Source organism: Stenella coeruleoalba (assembly GCF_951394435.1).
Source record: "Stenella coeruleoalba genome assembly, chromosome: 16".
Classification (NCBI taxonomy): domain Eukaryota; kingdom Metazoa; phylum Chordata; class Mammalia; order Artiodactyla; family Delphinidae; genus Stenella; species Stenella coeruleoalba.
Window position 1 is genome coordinate 10,964,786 of NC_137162.1, and position 17,177 is coordinate 10,981,962.

At 45.5% G+C, this 17,177-nt stretch overlaps 1 protein-coding gene across 9 annotated transcripts in view; it reads right to left on the reverse strand.

Moving 5' to 3' along the window:
• Positions 1-17,177, reverse strand: part of PLPP4 (phospholipid phosphatase 4) — a 491,600-nt gene that overhangs the window by 213,418 nt on the left and 261,005 nt on the right. The window lies entirely within an intron of this gene.

A 17,177-nucleotide genomic window follows, 5' to 3' on the forward strand; every position in this document is an offset into this window, starting at 1 on the left:
TATCTTTTCAGGTTGAATTACCTTGACATCTTTGTCAAAAACTGACAATTTGTATTGGTCCCCTCGAATCTTTTCATTTTATCCACCCATCTCTTCGGGGTCCTGCTCTGTGCTAGCCCACACCAGGGGACTTGTACCAATGTTCATTACAGCTTTATGCATGAGAACCAAATATTGGAACCGGCCAAATGTTTATTAACAGGAAATGGATAAATGGTGGCATATTCATACAATGAAATACCACTAAGTGATAAAAAGGAATGAGCTACTGATACATGCAAACACATGAATAAATCTGAAAAACATATTCTGAGCAAAAGAAACCAGACATAGGGGCTTCCCTGGTGGCGCAGTGGTTGAGAGTCCGCCTGCCGATGCAACGGACACAGGTTCGTGCCCCGGTCCGGGAAGATCCCACGTGCTGCGGAGCGGCTAGGCCCGTGAGCCATGGCCACTGAGCCTGTGCATCCGGAGCCTGTGCTCCGCAACGGGAGAAGCCACAACGGTGGGAGGCCCGCGTACCACACACACACAAAAAAAACCAGACATAAAAGAGAACATACCATATGATTCTATTTATATGAGCCTCTAGAACAGGCAAACTGGGCTATGGTGATAGAGAGGGAAACGGTGGTTTCCTCTGGGTGGCGACAAGCAAGTGGCACAGGGGAGCTTCCTGAGGTATTAGAAGTATTCTAGCTTAATTAGGATGCTGGTTCCATGGGTACATACATTTGTTAGCATTCATCCAACTGTAAATCTATGTATTTAATTGTGTGTAAGTTATATCCTAACTTTTTTTAAAAAGAGGGAAAACAAAGGAAAAAATTAGGTCATGGGATGCGGAGAAAATTCTCTGTGGGATCCCCCAAGCAAACAATGCCAACTCCTCAGTTCGTCCAAGTATTCTGACTGCAGTGGGGTCAGACGCGCTCAGCACAACTGCCATGGTTGTCTTTCAGAGACCCAAACGGAAAGGTCTGCTTTTTCATATGTCAATTTGCTGTTTACAACACACACTCCCATGCATTACCTCCTTTGATCCTCACCACAAGATCACACGTGGAAGAAAAGTTTTTATTATTATTATTATTATCTCCACCACTTTTTTTAGAAGATAAAGCTTGTGGTTATGTGGCTCACCCAGACCACCTAGATGGTCAGTTGTAGAGCCGAACTAAAGGACAAGTCTTCCAGTAACAGGCTCCGTGTCCTTTCCAGCATGCCAAGGCCCCTGGCCCTCACCATCCAAGTGGGGATTGATGGGATGCTGGGAGAGCAGAAATGGAACACAGGACCGGTGCCTGGCAAAGGCAGGAAGGCTGCCTGGGGCAGGATACTGGAGAGTGAGCAGAGGGGTTGACGATAGGCAGGAAGGGGTGACAAGGCCCACCTTCACCTGCTCTGTAGTTTGGCATGTATGTCCTCAGAGAACCTTAAACACACCAGGAACTCAGAACATGCCTGTAACTGAAACTACTTCACCAAATCTTCCAGGCCAGCAGGGTGAATCAATTATGATTCCTCTAGTAGCAACTGATAGAAAACCCAACTCAAATTGACCTGGACGATGACCAGAGGGGAATGCTGGGTTCAGGCTGTCTTTTGCACATCACTCAATATTACTTCCCTGTTGTCTTCATACTCAGATCTGTTCTCTCCTTGCTGGGCAGCTCCATCTTACAGCCTCCTAGGTTCAAGTTCAGCAAAGAAAAAAAATATGGGTGTGTGTATTTGTTTTCCAATAGTTCTTGCCAAAGTCCTGAGATTTGCTCTGATTAAACCAGCTTGCGTCATGGGTCCATGATGGTGGGGGACTATGCTTGGGGACTATGCTTGCGATAACTCTGGGTCATAAACCCATCCCTTAAACCAAGAGGAACAAGAGTGGAAAACGGGTAGAACCTTGAGCTAAAGTCAGTTATTATGGCCAAAGAAGGGTGAATGGATATGGAGAAGGCAAATTTCAAATACCCACCATGCAATAAGATGCCCACCACATAGATCTCACTAGAAGGTAATCTCCAATAGGACAGGATATTTTCCATGTTCACTGCTATGTCCCCTAGAAAAATACTTGGCACATAGTAGGTACTCAGTAAATAGTGATATTTATCATACAAATGAATAAATGAGCGAAACTCAAGCTTTCAGAGAAGCTGCTAAGCATGGTATCACACGGTTTGGTTTTGCTCATCACTTCCTTGGCCCAAACTAGGATTTCAGGAGAGAGCTGGGTGCAGAGCCACCTCCAGCAGCTATGCCTGTTTGTGTGACGTCCATCTGCCTTAAAGTCCATTTGCCACTTGAGCTTAAAGCAGACAACACGTGTCTTTTCTATCATGGTGCAAGTGACATTGATGAGTTTCACAAGTTAATATACGTATTAAGACTGCATCTTGGAGCCCAATTTCTAAAGAAATCTTTCCACCCTTTGTGTCCTTCGTTCTTCCTCAAAGAGCTTAAGGAGACCCTACTGCAAGGGGATAATGTGTATAGAGCAGCAGTGGACAGATATGCACACATCTTGGCACAGGGGCCCCAAACAGCACTTCCAGTGACCAACAGCACAGGCTTCTGGATTTCCAAAAGCTATTACCCTGTAGATGTACAGCCTTTGCAGAGATGGAACTGGGAATAAAGGTTGCGTTACCTGACTTGCTACTCACCAACTTCTCCAAATACAGCTCCCAAGGCCATGGAGTTCTCTAATCATAATGTATGGGATTTCAAGGATAACATGAAGACCTCATATTGTTTGTAAAGTTTGGAATATGTGTTTATTTTTCTGAGAAGAGCGTCCGTAATTTTTATCTGATTCTCGGAAAGCTTCATAGGAAAAAAAATTCAAGAACCTCTGCTTTAGTAATTATCAGATCAAATCACCTAGGACCCTGGTAAGCTGTGATCAGCAGCAACTCCAGCCCTGTGCCCCAGAGGCATTAAACAGCTTCTTTATTAATGATTCCAATTGGATAACAAAGATTTTCTCTCATGGTCAGACTTGGAATCAGGTCCACCTGGGCATCTGATGTACCCAACCTACACTTGGATGGGTTGAGGGCCCCTGAACATGAGGAAAGAGGAGTGAAGTGGCCTGGGGTGGAGCTGTGTATTCCATCCAGGGTGTCCCTGAAGGCTGACATTTCGAAACTTCTATAACTAGGGCTCTCTTCCCAGAAGGCATGACCCACCTTCGCAGGACAGGTGTCCTCAGGGCCTTGTCCTGTGCCATCCACACTTTCTTGCCTAACCTTCTCCATTAAGACCTTAGAGGCATTTATACAAGATTCCCAAGACTGGGTCAGGATAAGGAAAACCAGTCCAAAAGAACTGGCATTTGATGACCGGCTGCCAATGACCACTTTCTGGAAGTCTCTTGACTCAGGGATAGTGGATGTCTCTCGTCTTTCTACCCAGCATCAATCTGTCCTTCTTACGCTAATAGTCCTTCATTTTTTTCTAGGGACAACTGTGGTGTAAGAGCCTAAAATTAAGATCCAATATTATGTGCTGTCTGGACATCTGGTGAAACCAGGAGGGCTTCGAAAGGCCTAATTGCTAATTTCCCTCTCTGCTCTGCTCTTGTGGATAAGGCCCCTAGACAATGACCACCCTGTCACTCAGGAACCAGGCACAGTTTCTGCTTATCCCAAGTGCCAGGTTTCAGTTCCCTACCAACCTGCAAAGTTATTCAGAGAGGCCAATCACATCTTCCCATGGAAACTGGGGGTCACTCCAATTGTTCATGCTATTCCTGGGTGCAACCCTCATGTAGTCCTGTGTGCCATGCAGTGTCCTCCTTCCCGGGACTATGAGTGCATGTCACTACTAAACCACTGTCTACCTCACCTATCCAGTGCCAGGGGTCATGTGTCCTATGTTGGCCATCCCTATAACCCCAGGTCAGGAACCCCTCCCTCACCAAAGAGGGGAATAGGAGGTGATTAAGACAATCAGCATCTCCACCCTCACATCTTGTGCTTCCGGTAAAGCTGACCTCACCCTGGCCTCAAAGACGTGCATTTGACTCAGGCCTGGCCAATCAGAGTATACATTCTTTCGGCCACAGTGATTGGTCAGGGATGGACACATGACCTGGTTAGAACCAATGAGATACAATGCAACATCTCCTCCCACTGCTGAGAAAGGCACTTCTCTTCTTGCTTCAACTTAGACCTTGGAGGAGGTGGGACTAGAGCTGGCCCCTTTCACCACAAAGATCCTGAGAATTACGCTAGTATGGAGGAGAAAAGGGATAAGATTTAGAGAGATCAGGCCCCATTGACAATGTAGGAGGCCCTGGGGGAAGTCAGGCCTAAAGCTACTAATACTTGGACTTTCCAGTTCTCTAAGCCACAGCATTCCTGGTTTTGGTTAAGACAGTGATTAGGATTTTTTTCTGTCATCGAGACCTAACTGAATCATTAAAATCTCTTATATCAATCACAGAGTGTTTGCCAAATATCTACCATGTGCCAAGCACTGTTGAGGGATATGTGGGGGACAAAGAGGTACAGGGGCTACAGAAGTTTAGTGAGCAACATCAACTCCCATGAAGCAAAAAGCCAATGACTAAGGGTTACAGTCAATGGCACCAGCACTAGCAAGGATAGTTGAGAGTGGCCATTCTGTCCATCCATCAGCCATAGAATAAAATTCCATTCCAGAATGATTCTCCCTCTCTCCTTAGCCTCTAGCGATCCACGTGCATGACCAGGAATTGTCAGCAAGGGACAGTAGGGGAGAGTGATATCACCAGGACAAAGCTGGCCCCTTCCCACTTTACCTGAAGCTCACCTCCTTATTCAGTTCACAGGTCTGTTTTATAACTTTCCAGGACACAAGATGTTCTGACACTTGAGTAATAGGTGATATTCACAAGATGTTTTCCCCTTCTCCACGCCAAGGGTGCTAATGAGAATGGGTGCCGTATCTCCCCTCTTCCCAACCTTTGTCCAAGTAGTAAGGTAACAGCCCTCCCTCCCTTTTAAGTTCATCATCAGTAGATCTAGACGACAACAACATCCTTAATCTACACAGAGAGAAAGCAAAATAGAGATGCCAACAACCCAGAAGAGTTTCTTTGGTTTTGTCCTGGTGAGTTGAAGCACAAGGTTAATAATACGACAACGTCTCAGTGGTCCCACAAGGCAGGGCAGCCAGATATCCCTTTAATCACTGTTAACAATATTAACAAATTGAAGGATAAAAACCATATGATCATCTCAATAGATGCAGAAAAAGCTTTCAACAAAATTCAACACCCATTTATGATAAAAACTCTCCAGAAACTAGACATAGAGGGAACCTACCTCAACATAACCAAGGCCTTATATGACAAACCCACAGCCAACATCATTCTCAATGGTGAAAAACTGAAAGCATTTCCTCTAAAATCAGGAAAAAGAAAAGGTTGCCCACTCTTACCACTATTATTCAACATAGTTTTGGAAGTTTTAGCCACAGCAATCAGAGAAGAAAAAGAAATAAAAGGAATCCAAATCAGAAAAGAAGGAGTAAAACTGTCACTGTATGCAGATGACATGATACAATACATAGAGAATCCTAAAGATGCTACCAGAAAACTACTAGAGCTAATCAAAGAATTTGGTAGAGTAGCAGGACACAAAATTAATGCACAGAAATCTCTTGCATTCCTATACACTAATGATGAAAAATCTGAAAGAGAAATTAAGGAAACACTCCCATTTACCACTGCAACAAAAAGAATAAAATACCTAGGAATAAACCTACCTAAGGAGATGAACGACCTGTATGCAGAAAACTATAAGACACTGATGAAAGAAATTAAGGATGATACAAACAGATGGAGAGATATACCACGTTCTTCGGTTGGAAGAATCAACATTGTGAAAATGACTATACTACCCAAAGCAATCTACAGATTCAATGCAATCCCTATCAAATTACCAATGTCATTTTATACAGAACTAGAACAAAAAATTTCACAATTTGTATGGAAACACAAAAGACCCTGAATAGCCAAAGCAATCTTGAGAAAGAAAAATGGATCTGGAAGAATCAGGCTCCCTGACTTCAGACTATACTACAAAGCTACAGTAATCAAGACAGTATGGGACTGGCACAAAAACAGAAATATAGATCAATGGAACAGGATAGAAAGCCTACAGATAAACCCACACACATATGGTCACCTTATCTTTGATAAAGGAGGCAAGAATATACAATGGAGAAAAGACAGACTCTTCAATAAGTGGTGCTGGGAAAACTGGACAGCTACATGTAAAAGAATGAAATTAGAACACTCCCTAACACCATACACAAAATAAACTCAAAATGGATTAAAGACCTAAACGTAAGGCCAGACACTATAAAACTCTTAGAGGAAAACACAGGCAGAACACTCCATGACACAAATCACAGCAAGATCCTTTTTGACCTACCTCCTAGAGAAATGGAAATAAAAACAAAAATAAACAAATGGGACCTAATGAAACTTCAAAGATTTTGCACAGCAAAGGAAACCATAAATAAGAAAAAAGACAACACTCAGAATGGGAGAAAATATTTGCAAGCAAAGCAACTGACAAAGGATTAATCTCCAAAATACACAAGCAGCTCATGCAACGCAATATCAAAAAAACAAACAACCCAATCCAAAAATGGGCAGAAGATCTAAACAGACATTTCTCCAAAGAAGATATACAGATTGCCAGCAAACACATGAAAAGATGCTCAACATCACTAATCATTAGAGAAATGCAAATCAAAACTACAGTGAGGTATATCACCTCACACCGGTCATAATGGCCATCATCAAAAAATCTACAAACAATGAATGCTGGAAAGGGTGTGGAGAAAAGGGAACCCTCTTGCACTGTTGGTGGGAATGTAAATTGATACAGTCACTATGGAGAACAGTATGGAGGTTCCTTAAAAAACTAAAAATAGAACTACCATAGGACCCAGTAATCCCACTACTGGGACTATACCCTGAGGAAACCATAATTCAAAAAGAGTCATGTACCACAATGTTCATTGCAGCTCTATTTACAATAGCCAGGACATGGAAGCAACCTAAGTGTCCATCGACAGATGAATGGATAAAGAAGATGTGGCACATATATACAATGGAATATTACCCAGCCATAAAAAGAAACGAAATTGAGTTATTTGTAGTGAGGTGGATGGACTTAGAGTCTGTCCTACAGAGTGAAGTAAGTCAGAAAGAGAAAAACAAATACCGTATGCTAACACACATATATGGAATCTAAAAAAAAAAAAAAAGGTTCTGATGAACCTAGGGGCAGGACAGGAATAAAGACGCAGATGTAGAGCATGGACTTGAGGATGGGGGAGGGAGGGTAAGCTGGGACGAAGTGAGAGAGTAGCACTGACATATATACACTACCAAATGTAAAATAGCTAGTGGGAAGCAGCTGCATAGCACAGGGAAATCAGCTCCTTTGAGACCACCTAGAGGGGTGGGATAGGGAGAGTGGGAGGGAGACGCAAGAGGAAGGGGATATGGGGATACACACATGCATATAGCTGATTCACTTTGTTATACAGCAGAAACTAACACAACATTGTAAAGCAATTATACTCCAATAAAGATGTTAAAAAGAAAAAAACAGGACCTAAGGATGCTATGTGGTTTCTGAAAGACTTCCAATAAGAATCATGAGCGTTGTCCAGGTTTGTGCTTCAAAGAGGCTATTTCAATGATCTGGATTATCCGTGCCCTGGCAGAGCTGGGTTCCCCATTGCAAAAGTTCTAAGCCAGTGAGATGAGTTTGGAAAAGACGGAGAGAAATGGCTGAAGGGCCACGGGGATCATTTTGAGAGGAAGGTTGTGCAGCCTCTGGGGTGTAATCGAGGCCACACTCCAGGACCAGGAGGGCTGCCAGGACAGGTGCAGCAGCATCTTAGCTGACAGCTCCCACCATCGTGGCGGGGTGGGGACGGAAGGCTTGTTTTAGGGAGAGCCTGCAAGACCAGATTAAATTAAGGGGGGAATAGCATGAAGAGGAGGCACCCCCTTTTATCCTCAAAGCCCTTTTCAAAAACTGCATTTGAAAACAGTCTGACCTCCCGGGAAGTGCCGCAGGGGAGCACTTCTGCCAGCCAGTTTTAAAGGGAGGAGTGAGGCAGAGGCACCCTGAAGGGGCCAGAACCAAGAAAGCGGCATCTTTAAAGCAGGTGCTCTCGTGTGACCACCCATCACTGCTCCCAAGAGGTCAAGGACTTTGAAAACTGCCTTCAGAAGGAATAGTCTGACGACCATTCCCCACATTCTCCTTGTGGGGAAAAATGTGAGAACTTCTAAATTGACAGACTGCATGAGCAAACTCAGCCTCCTGAGAAATTAGGAAGAGCTTGGCCAGTGATTCCGGGATTTCAGCCATTCACTCCATGTACCTCAAGCTGAGTGTCACTCAAGCAGCTGCAGCCTTGCCAGTTCTGGAATATCAGACCAGACTTGCCAGGGGGAGGTGGAAAAGGGTCACTGCTTTTTATTATTAAAATCCCCTGCTGGAGGACTTGTACACCAATGTTTATATCAGCATTATTGACAACAGCCAAAAGATGGAAACACCTCAAGTGTCCACAGACAGACGAATGGATAAACCAAGTGTGATTATACATAAAATGGAATATTATTCAGCCTTAAGAAAGAAAGAAAGGCTGACACTTGCTACAACATGGACGAATCTTGAGGACATTATGCTAAGTGGAATAAGCCAAAACAAGAAGACAAGTATATGATTCCACTTACAATACGAGGTACCAGGACAGTCAAATTCACGGGAGGAGAGTAGCATCGTCTCGGGGTGGGGAGAGAAATCAAACATGAGGGTTTAATGGGTATGGAGTTTTGGTTTGGGAGGATGAAAACATTCTGGAGATGGATGTTGGTGATGGTTATATAACAATGAGAATGCACTGACTGTCACAAAACTGTACACTTAAAAATGGTTTAAATGGTAAATTTTACGTTATACCTATTTTACCACAGTGAAAAAAAAAAATCCCCCGCTGGAAGAATTTCCCATCTTGGTGTTTTTCCATCAACGAAAGAACCATGCACAGCAATGATTCACAGCATCTCTGAAACCTAATACTGTTTACCATTTTGTTCTCATTTCCATTCTCATCTGTGTTTTCAATTCCTCTTTTCTGTGCCTGACCATGTGTTCCTTTTTGGCAACTGACTTTTTCTAAATCGCAAGCGCCATGGAGTACACTTTCTACTGGATGTAAACAAACAAACAAAAACCTGGGTTGTAATATCCTAACACGCCAGGCTTCCTACTTCAATACTTTGGCACAGAAACTCATATTGGGTTAAACTTTTTAATATAGGATAATAAAAGCATAAAAGCTCTGATTTTTTCTTTTGGCTAAAGATTTTAGGCACCCAGAACTTTCTGCTTAATAACCTAAGAGCAATTTATCTAATTTTTCATAATATGCAAGGAATGAAAAGGTCAAATGGAGAAAGTAACTTAATGTTTTCAAAGCTCTCTGCACTTTATAAATTCATCCTTCATTTTAATGCCATCACTCGTATCTATCTGGCAGCATTTTTTCAATTTCTTCCTTTCAAAGGGGACGTGGTGCCAGCAAAAAAATTACACAGAAAATTCTAAAACAATAAAGACAAAGGAACATCCCCCTTTAAGGGGAGACAGAAGGGAACTCCCTAGCAGTCCAGTGGTTAGGACTCCGTTCTTTCACTGCCGAGGGCCTGGGTTCGATCCCTGGTCGGGGAACTAAGATCCCAAAAGCCACAGGGTGCGGCCAAAAAAAAAAAAAGAGACAGAAGCAGGATTTCTGGAAGTATCAGAATCACAAATGTGCTGATTAAAGACGCAGATGCCCTACTGAATGAGAATCTCTGGGAACACTGGCTCTGGACCCACTTTTTATTAAACAAGGTCCCTGGTAACTAAGGGAAGCCTGGCCTAAAGCAAGATGGTGGACAAGACACAGTTGGGCTTTGGCCAGGAGGGCTGCATGTCCAAAGGCTGGCTAATGAGGAGCAGACATGTGGACCCAGGGCCTGTCTGGCTCCATAGTACCCCCCTGACCTTGGTGCCCATCCCATGTGTCTCATAGCCCCAACACCTCCACTTCCAGTATCCTGAGACACTCCCATTGGTTGGTTTTGAGTGGACAGTGGACCACTGCTCCCTCAGGACCCTTAGTTAATGAGGACAAAAAAGTAATGGCCAGTCTGGGCAGGAGCCTCAACTGCCCTCCTTCAGCCTCCCTGACTGGTCTCACCACTGTGGGCATTTCCCTGACCAGAGTTGCTGCCAGGCCACACTTCATTCAACCTGAGCCCCCTTCTGGGCCTGCTGGAGTGGCTGGACCAGGGTGAGCAAAAGGATCTTTGTCTGAAGTATTAAGTTTCAACTATTGCTGTGGCTACCTTGCATTTGCGATGCCTGGCATGGGCTGAGAGGGGCAAGGCAGCATCCGGTTCCTAGCACACCCTCTCTGCCCTCTAATTGCTTTAAGACAATATTTTTCATACCTCTGTGAATTATCTACTCACGTATTTATTTACAAGTACTTATATAGCATTTTCGATGTTCCAGACAATCTTCTAAGTGCTTTATAAATATTAACTCATTCAATTCTTATAAAAACACTGAAGCAGAGACTATTTACCCTTGTTAAAAACTGGGGCAACTGAAGCACAGAGAGGTTCAGAAATTTGCCCACAGTTGGTAACTGGTGGAAACGGTTAAAGCCAAGGCAGTCTGTCTTCACAATCTGTGCCAAGCTGTTTAAATAAGGTATACATGAGTTAAAAATAAAATAAAGCACTTCAATAAAAACAAACAGTGTGTTAAGTTCTGGTTACTGTTCCCTGTCTTGAGGCTTTGTTGAAAGAGGAAATTAAAGAGCATTTTTGAGAGGTGTTAAAGGAAGAAGCACAAAACTAAAGCTCTCTCACTGACATCACTGGAACAGAGAGAGAACTGTAAAACAAGTAACTTTCTCATTGTGTGGGTCACAGTGCTATTTAATGCCACCAAGGGCACAGTTTATGGCACCTTTTAGGGAAACAACCTGCTGATAAATCATTGGTTTGTACTTAGCCCACCTATGAACGCCAGAGAGCAGTTTCTTTTCTTATAGTTTAAACCTCTTCTTCATAACTATGCATGCTGTGGATTCACTGACAAGACCTTATCTTTTTCGTGCAAACTGACATCTTCGCCCTAGTCACGTGATCAGAATCTCTGCAAGTTGAGTCTAAATTGACAATGCTTTTATAGTTGAACATTTCCAATCAATGCACAGCCATCAGTTGGTCTAGGACAGTGGTTCTCAACATGTGGTCTCTGAGCCAGCAGGAACAGCATCACCTGAGCACTTGTTAGAAGTACAGATTCTCTGGCCCACCCCAGACCTACTGAATCAAAAACTGTGGAATAGAGCCCAATGTTCTGTGTTTTAACTAGTCCTCCCAATTTGAGGAAACTGGTCTAGAAAAATAATTACCAAATATCATGCATACTTTAATAAAAAATTCATGTCAATTTCTTACCACGAGTTAGGTTTCTAAGAGCTTATCTGATATTAAATACTGGCTCTACATTTTACTGCCTATGTGGTTTTAGGCAAGTCATGTAACCTCTGTAAATCTCAGTTTCCTTTTCTGCAAATCTGAATAATGAGACGATATATAGGATGTTACCTGGGAAAAAATGCAACCAGAATGCTGACAGCACACAGAATATGACAAATGCTCAAGATATGTTTGTGTTGGTATTATTACTGTTAGCATCCTTATGGGTGCAATGGCATTTGTTAAGGAATATTTTCAAAGGAGAAGGATCGTGCTATGGGTAAGAATTCTCAGAGAGCATCCAGGCAAAGGCTGTAGACAGATTCCATCTTGTTCAAAATATGTGCCTGCCTGGCCGAACTCTTCTTCCCACTGGCCTGATATCAGCCTAAAGCATCAGCATCCCTGACTCTGAAGATCCGTAGAATGCAGAGATGGTCCTGTCAACAGACAGTTCTAGCCAGACTCTTCTCTACCAAGGAAGTATTTGAAAACAGTGGGTGGGGAGGGCCATGGGCTGCGAGAGGAACAGGGTGGACAGGGATGGGGATGAAGAGGAAGGTGGGACCATCCTGGGCAGAGCCCAGTTCTTCTCCTCCCCCACTCCTCCGAGGCCCCTCACCTCTGTCTTCCTGCAGCCACCGTGGCCTGCCTTTAAAATGTGCTACTCTCCTGTCCCTGGACACAAACCTTTCCCTCAGACCCTCCCACACAGGCAGCAATTTTCCAACCAAAACTGTACTAAATCCCAAGGAGAGAGAAGGAGGTGGGGAAGGAAAAGAAACATGAAGATATCAGAGAAACAAATACAAACCCCAGAAAACCAGTGGTGCTCACCAAGGACGGGGGTCTGATCCTACAACAACACCTCCACAAGTACCTGTGGATTGATTCTTCCCATTAAACTGGAATCACGGGCCCATCCCAAGTGAAGTGCCACCATCCAAGGGGAGCCCACGTTGGTCTGCAGGCTTCTGCTGTCGTGTCTGAATTGCTAACCTTAACTTACATCTCTTCGTTCTTCCCACTTGCTCCTTTTGGGCTAAGTTCAACCAACAGCAAGGAAGGTCAGGACATTTGCTGACCAACAGCAGATAAGGTCAGCAAGTTAGGTCAGAGGTGAGTTGACCCACAGCTGAAGGATGAGAAATAATCCATCAGATGAAGGACAGTAATAATAACGACAGCTGAGCACCTACGATGTGCCAGGAACTACGCTGAACACGTTACATCCACCCCGTCAGTGAAGCCTCCTAACAAATAGACAAAGGCAACAATAACAAGAGCTATTGTGATCGACTGAGCACTCACCATGTACCAAGCACTGGCCCAGGCACTTGACATATCTTCATGAATTTAATTCTTTTTTTTTTTTTTTTCAGTACGCGGCTCACTGCTGTGGCCTCTCCCGTCGCGGAGCACAGGCTCCGGACGCGCAGGCTCAGCGGCCATGGCTCACGGGCCCAGCCGCTCCGCGGCATGTGGGATCTTCCCGGACCGGGGCACGAACCCGTGTCCCCTGCCTCGGCAGGCGGACTCTCAACCACTGTGCCGGGCAGCCCTGAGTTTAATTCTTATTACAACTGTATAAGCTATAGACCATTACTATGCCCATTTTGCAGATGAGGAATTTGAGACAGCAAGAAATTAAGAACTGGAGCCGAAGTCACACAGCAGTAAATAGCAGAAGCTGGAGCTGAACCCAGGGACTGACCAGAAAATCCACCGTCCCAAGCACTGAGTTTCCAGGAAGAGGGAGCAGCAGCCATCCAGGGAGAGCCGGGAGTGGTGCTGGCTGGCAGGTTCACTAAGTGCTGGGAAAGTGGTTTTAGCTTCACGAAATGATTTGCGTGAGATGAAGAAAGTCTGTGGAACCTGGGCCCACAGCACGTGCAGAAAAAAGAAAACAGTCTCAGATGAAAACAAAAGAATTGAGAGTGAAGAAGATGAGCTGCTCTCTCAGTAGCTACATCAATCAAGGGTTTCGGTAAAGAAGAGGAAACCAAAGTTCTTAGCAGCAATTCTTTGAATGGATTTTATAACATCGACAGAAAAGACAACCAGACTCAAAAAACAAAAATAAGCATGAACAAATGGGATCCAAGCAGCAAGGAATACACGGTGCCCACACACCAAAGAACAATCGATTAGGACTCTATCCCTGGACCCTCAGCTGCACACTGTTGGCTCTGAGTCACTTCCCAGTGTCCCTCCATCGGTGTATCATACTCTCAGGTAGGGCATCAGAGTGGCTGAGTCTGGACCAGGGACAAACCCTCGTTCAGCTTCTAGAATCTCTGGCAGAATCTTCTCTGCCACCAAGACGCACACAACACAGGATGCCCTTCCTTTTCCTCCCAAATCCACGCCGTCCACAACGGCTGCCGAGGTCGACTTGCACAGACCCGCCCCGTGCCAGGTCGACAGAGATCGTGAAGATCAGCGAGCCCAGAATGAAAACAGCTGGCGAGGGGTCCAAGACAGAAGCAAACCAGCATGTGCCTCCTCAGGGGATGGTTCAGCTTTAATGATTCAGACTGCCCTTGAAGCCTTCTTCCTTGGTGCCAGTGTCAACAGCCTTGTGAAAAGGCCCCCTCTACGCAGGAGGGCTTGAGACTTGAGGTTCCAATGCCCTCCAGGTGACAAGGTCCTTATCACAAGTGATGGCCGTGCAGTGGCCAAGGACGATGATCAAATGCTTCTGGAGGCAGTGGGCTGGAAACGTCTCCCCCTGATGACTGCCTTGGGCCCACCGCTCTTCTCTGTGACCAATGCTCAGAGGAACTGCAGCGGGAAAGTGACCTCTAGAGGGGGAAGTTCATGGCCATCTGCTGAGCTCCTATCAACAGAAGGAGTCACCATGACCGTGGAATTTTTTTTCCATCTGTGCAAAGGCTGGCACTGCATCCAAATTCCCCTGCCTCTGCGTGTGCCAACCTGAAAACCATGAACTCTATCGCACAGTGATGAGCTTTCCAAACTCCCAGAGCTCCCGTTGTTGGAGATTCCTCTTTTTGCTGATTTCCAGCTTGACACTGCAGGGTCAGACAGCGAATCATTAAGCAGGACTGATGCACACGCCACATGCCTAACAGATATGGCAACGGAAATCAAGGCACAAACATGCATATGGTGGGGAGAGAACAATCACCACCAAGAATGGAACCAAACAGCTGACTGAGGATGACAGCAAAAGAAAACTCTTAATAGGGACATTAATTTCAAAGGAAAAACTTCCGGAAGATTACAAACGCAATCATTTGATTTAACCATCTGCATTTGAACAGCTATGCATGAGTAATGCATTTAAACATTTATAAAATTAAGATGCTAAAATTAATGTTTAGCTATTATGGAAGTGCTTATAATTGACTGATGCTCGTTTCAAACAGTCAGTGAAACAAAGAGAGCGAGGAAGATTAGAGGAAAACTTTGGGAGCTGTGAGCCCCCTTGTGGCCACAAAGCACAATGCAGCCAAGGCCTGCATCCCCACCCCAAGCCCTTGGTCCTAGAGGAGAGCTGGGGGCCAGAGTGTTGAGTTTAAGGCCTGACTCCTTCACCAGGCCAGGACCTCTGATTCTAAGGAGACTGCTGGGCAGTAAGCAAATGCCCTTCCTTCTTTCTGGTACCATCAAGGACATTAGGAGAGGGCCCAAACCTCCCCACACCTCCACTGTTACCTGATAACAGCACCTTATGATCATGGAACCTAGAGTTGCATTGATAGACAGTATCATTTGATCTGTAAAGAAAGCACCATCATTCCCGCAGGTGCTGAAACTGAGGCTCCAGAAGACGATGTGACTTGCCCGAGGCCTTTTATTCTTCCGACCTCATTTTTTTTAAATTAATTTATTAATTCATTTATTTTTGGCTGTGTTGGGTCTTCATTGTTGTGCATAGGCTTTCTCCAGTTGCAGCGAGCGGGGGCTACTCTTCGTTGCAGTACACGGGCTTCTCATTGCAGTGGCTTCTCTTGTTGCAGAGCACGGGCTCCAGGTGTGCGGGCTCAGTAGTTGTGGCTCACAGGCTCTAGAGCGCAGGCTCAGCAGTTGTGGCGCACAGGCTTTGTTGCTCCGTGGCACGTGGGATCTTCCCGGACCAGGGCTCGAACCCGTGTCCCCTGCACTGGCAGGCAGATTCTTAACCACTGTGCCACCAGGGAAGTCCCCTGACCTGATTTTAAATAGTCACCTGACTAAATGTCTTCCCTAACTGCCCTGAATAAAGTCACCCTAGCACCACCCACACCAGCTACTGTCAAACACTCCAAGCTCTTTGCCTCCATTTTTCCAAATGGGGGTAAATTATCCCATCCACATCCTGGTCACCCGTTGGCTATATGCCGCCCACACTAGAGTGGAAACCCCGGTGGGTCCAGATCTGTCTCATTCACCTGTGTGCCAGGGGGTACCCGAGGAAACATGAGTGATGTGATTAGTAAGGCATGTGCTGAAAGACAAGCACAGACCAGCGGACTCCAGACTCAGTGGAGAAGCACACTCTCCCTCAGAGCTTGTTGGCTCGGTGCCAGCTCCTGGACACCCCACTGGGGGTCAGCCTGCAGACCCCTCAGGTTCCATGTGTACAAGGTTAAACTCTGCCCTTTGTCGCGCAAACTCAGTCCTCCTCCTTTACCCCACGTCTCAGGTTGGAGGCACCGCTCTCCACCCAGCTGTACAAGCAAAACATCAGGATGTCATCTTGTCTCCTCTGCGTTTGAACAGCTCCTTCATCTCCCACCCACATCTCACCAACGCCAAGTCCTGCTAATTCTACCTCCCAGCGTGCCCACCTGGATGCAACCACTGCTCTCCAACACAGGCCATGTTCCCTTGCACAGGTCATCAACAGGAATCATTCGCATTAGGGCAGAAGCCTGCCGGCTGTCCTTCCCAGCTCCAGGCTGCTGTCCAGGCTGCAGCCAGAGGATGCTTCCCACAAGGCAGAACCGAGCTGGTCCTGTAACTTAGAACCCTCCGGGGCTCCCTATGGTCCAAAATGGCAAATACGCCCCCTTTGGCAGCCTGCTTGATCTAGCTCCTGCTGCTTCCCCAACCTCCTCCCCAACAGCCTGCTCCAGCCTCACAGACATTCCTCCAGCGGCTCCTTACTGCCCGCCACTACACTGTACCCTTTCAGGGACGTTACCTTGGTAAATTCTCACAATACTTCTGCAAGGGAGATATTACTAGTCCCACATTTAAAATGAAGCAGCTCAGAGAGGCCGAAGTGACTGGCCCGGGGTCACCAGGCCTCTTTGATATCCGTTGTATTGTACCTTCCTGTTCCCCATCCTCATTACTGTCATTGACAGCGTTTGTCAAGCACCTACTGTATACAGGACACCACGCAAGATAGACTCCAGGGCACTGTCTCCACTGAGGAAGTCATAAAGCACCCTTGTTCACACATGGCTAGCAAGGTGCTAACTGGAAACCACCCGACTCCTACACCTTGACTCTCCAGCATCTAGAACAGCGTGTAGCACACAGTAGTGCTCAGTAAATACTTGTTAAGTGAACGACTGTCCATTCTCTTTCCCCTTTTAGAGAGCATAGTTTGTAGTGTTTCTAGAGCCATCTGTCTTGTAAAAAACAAAGC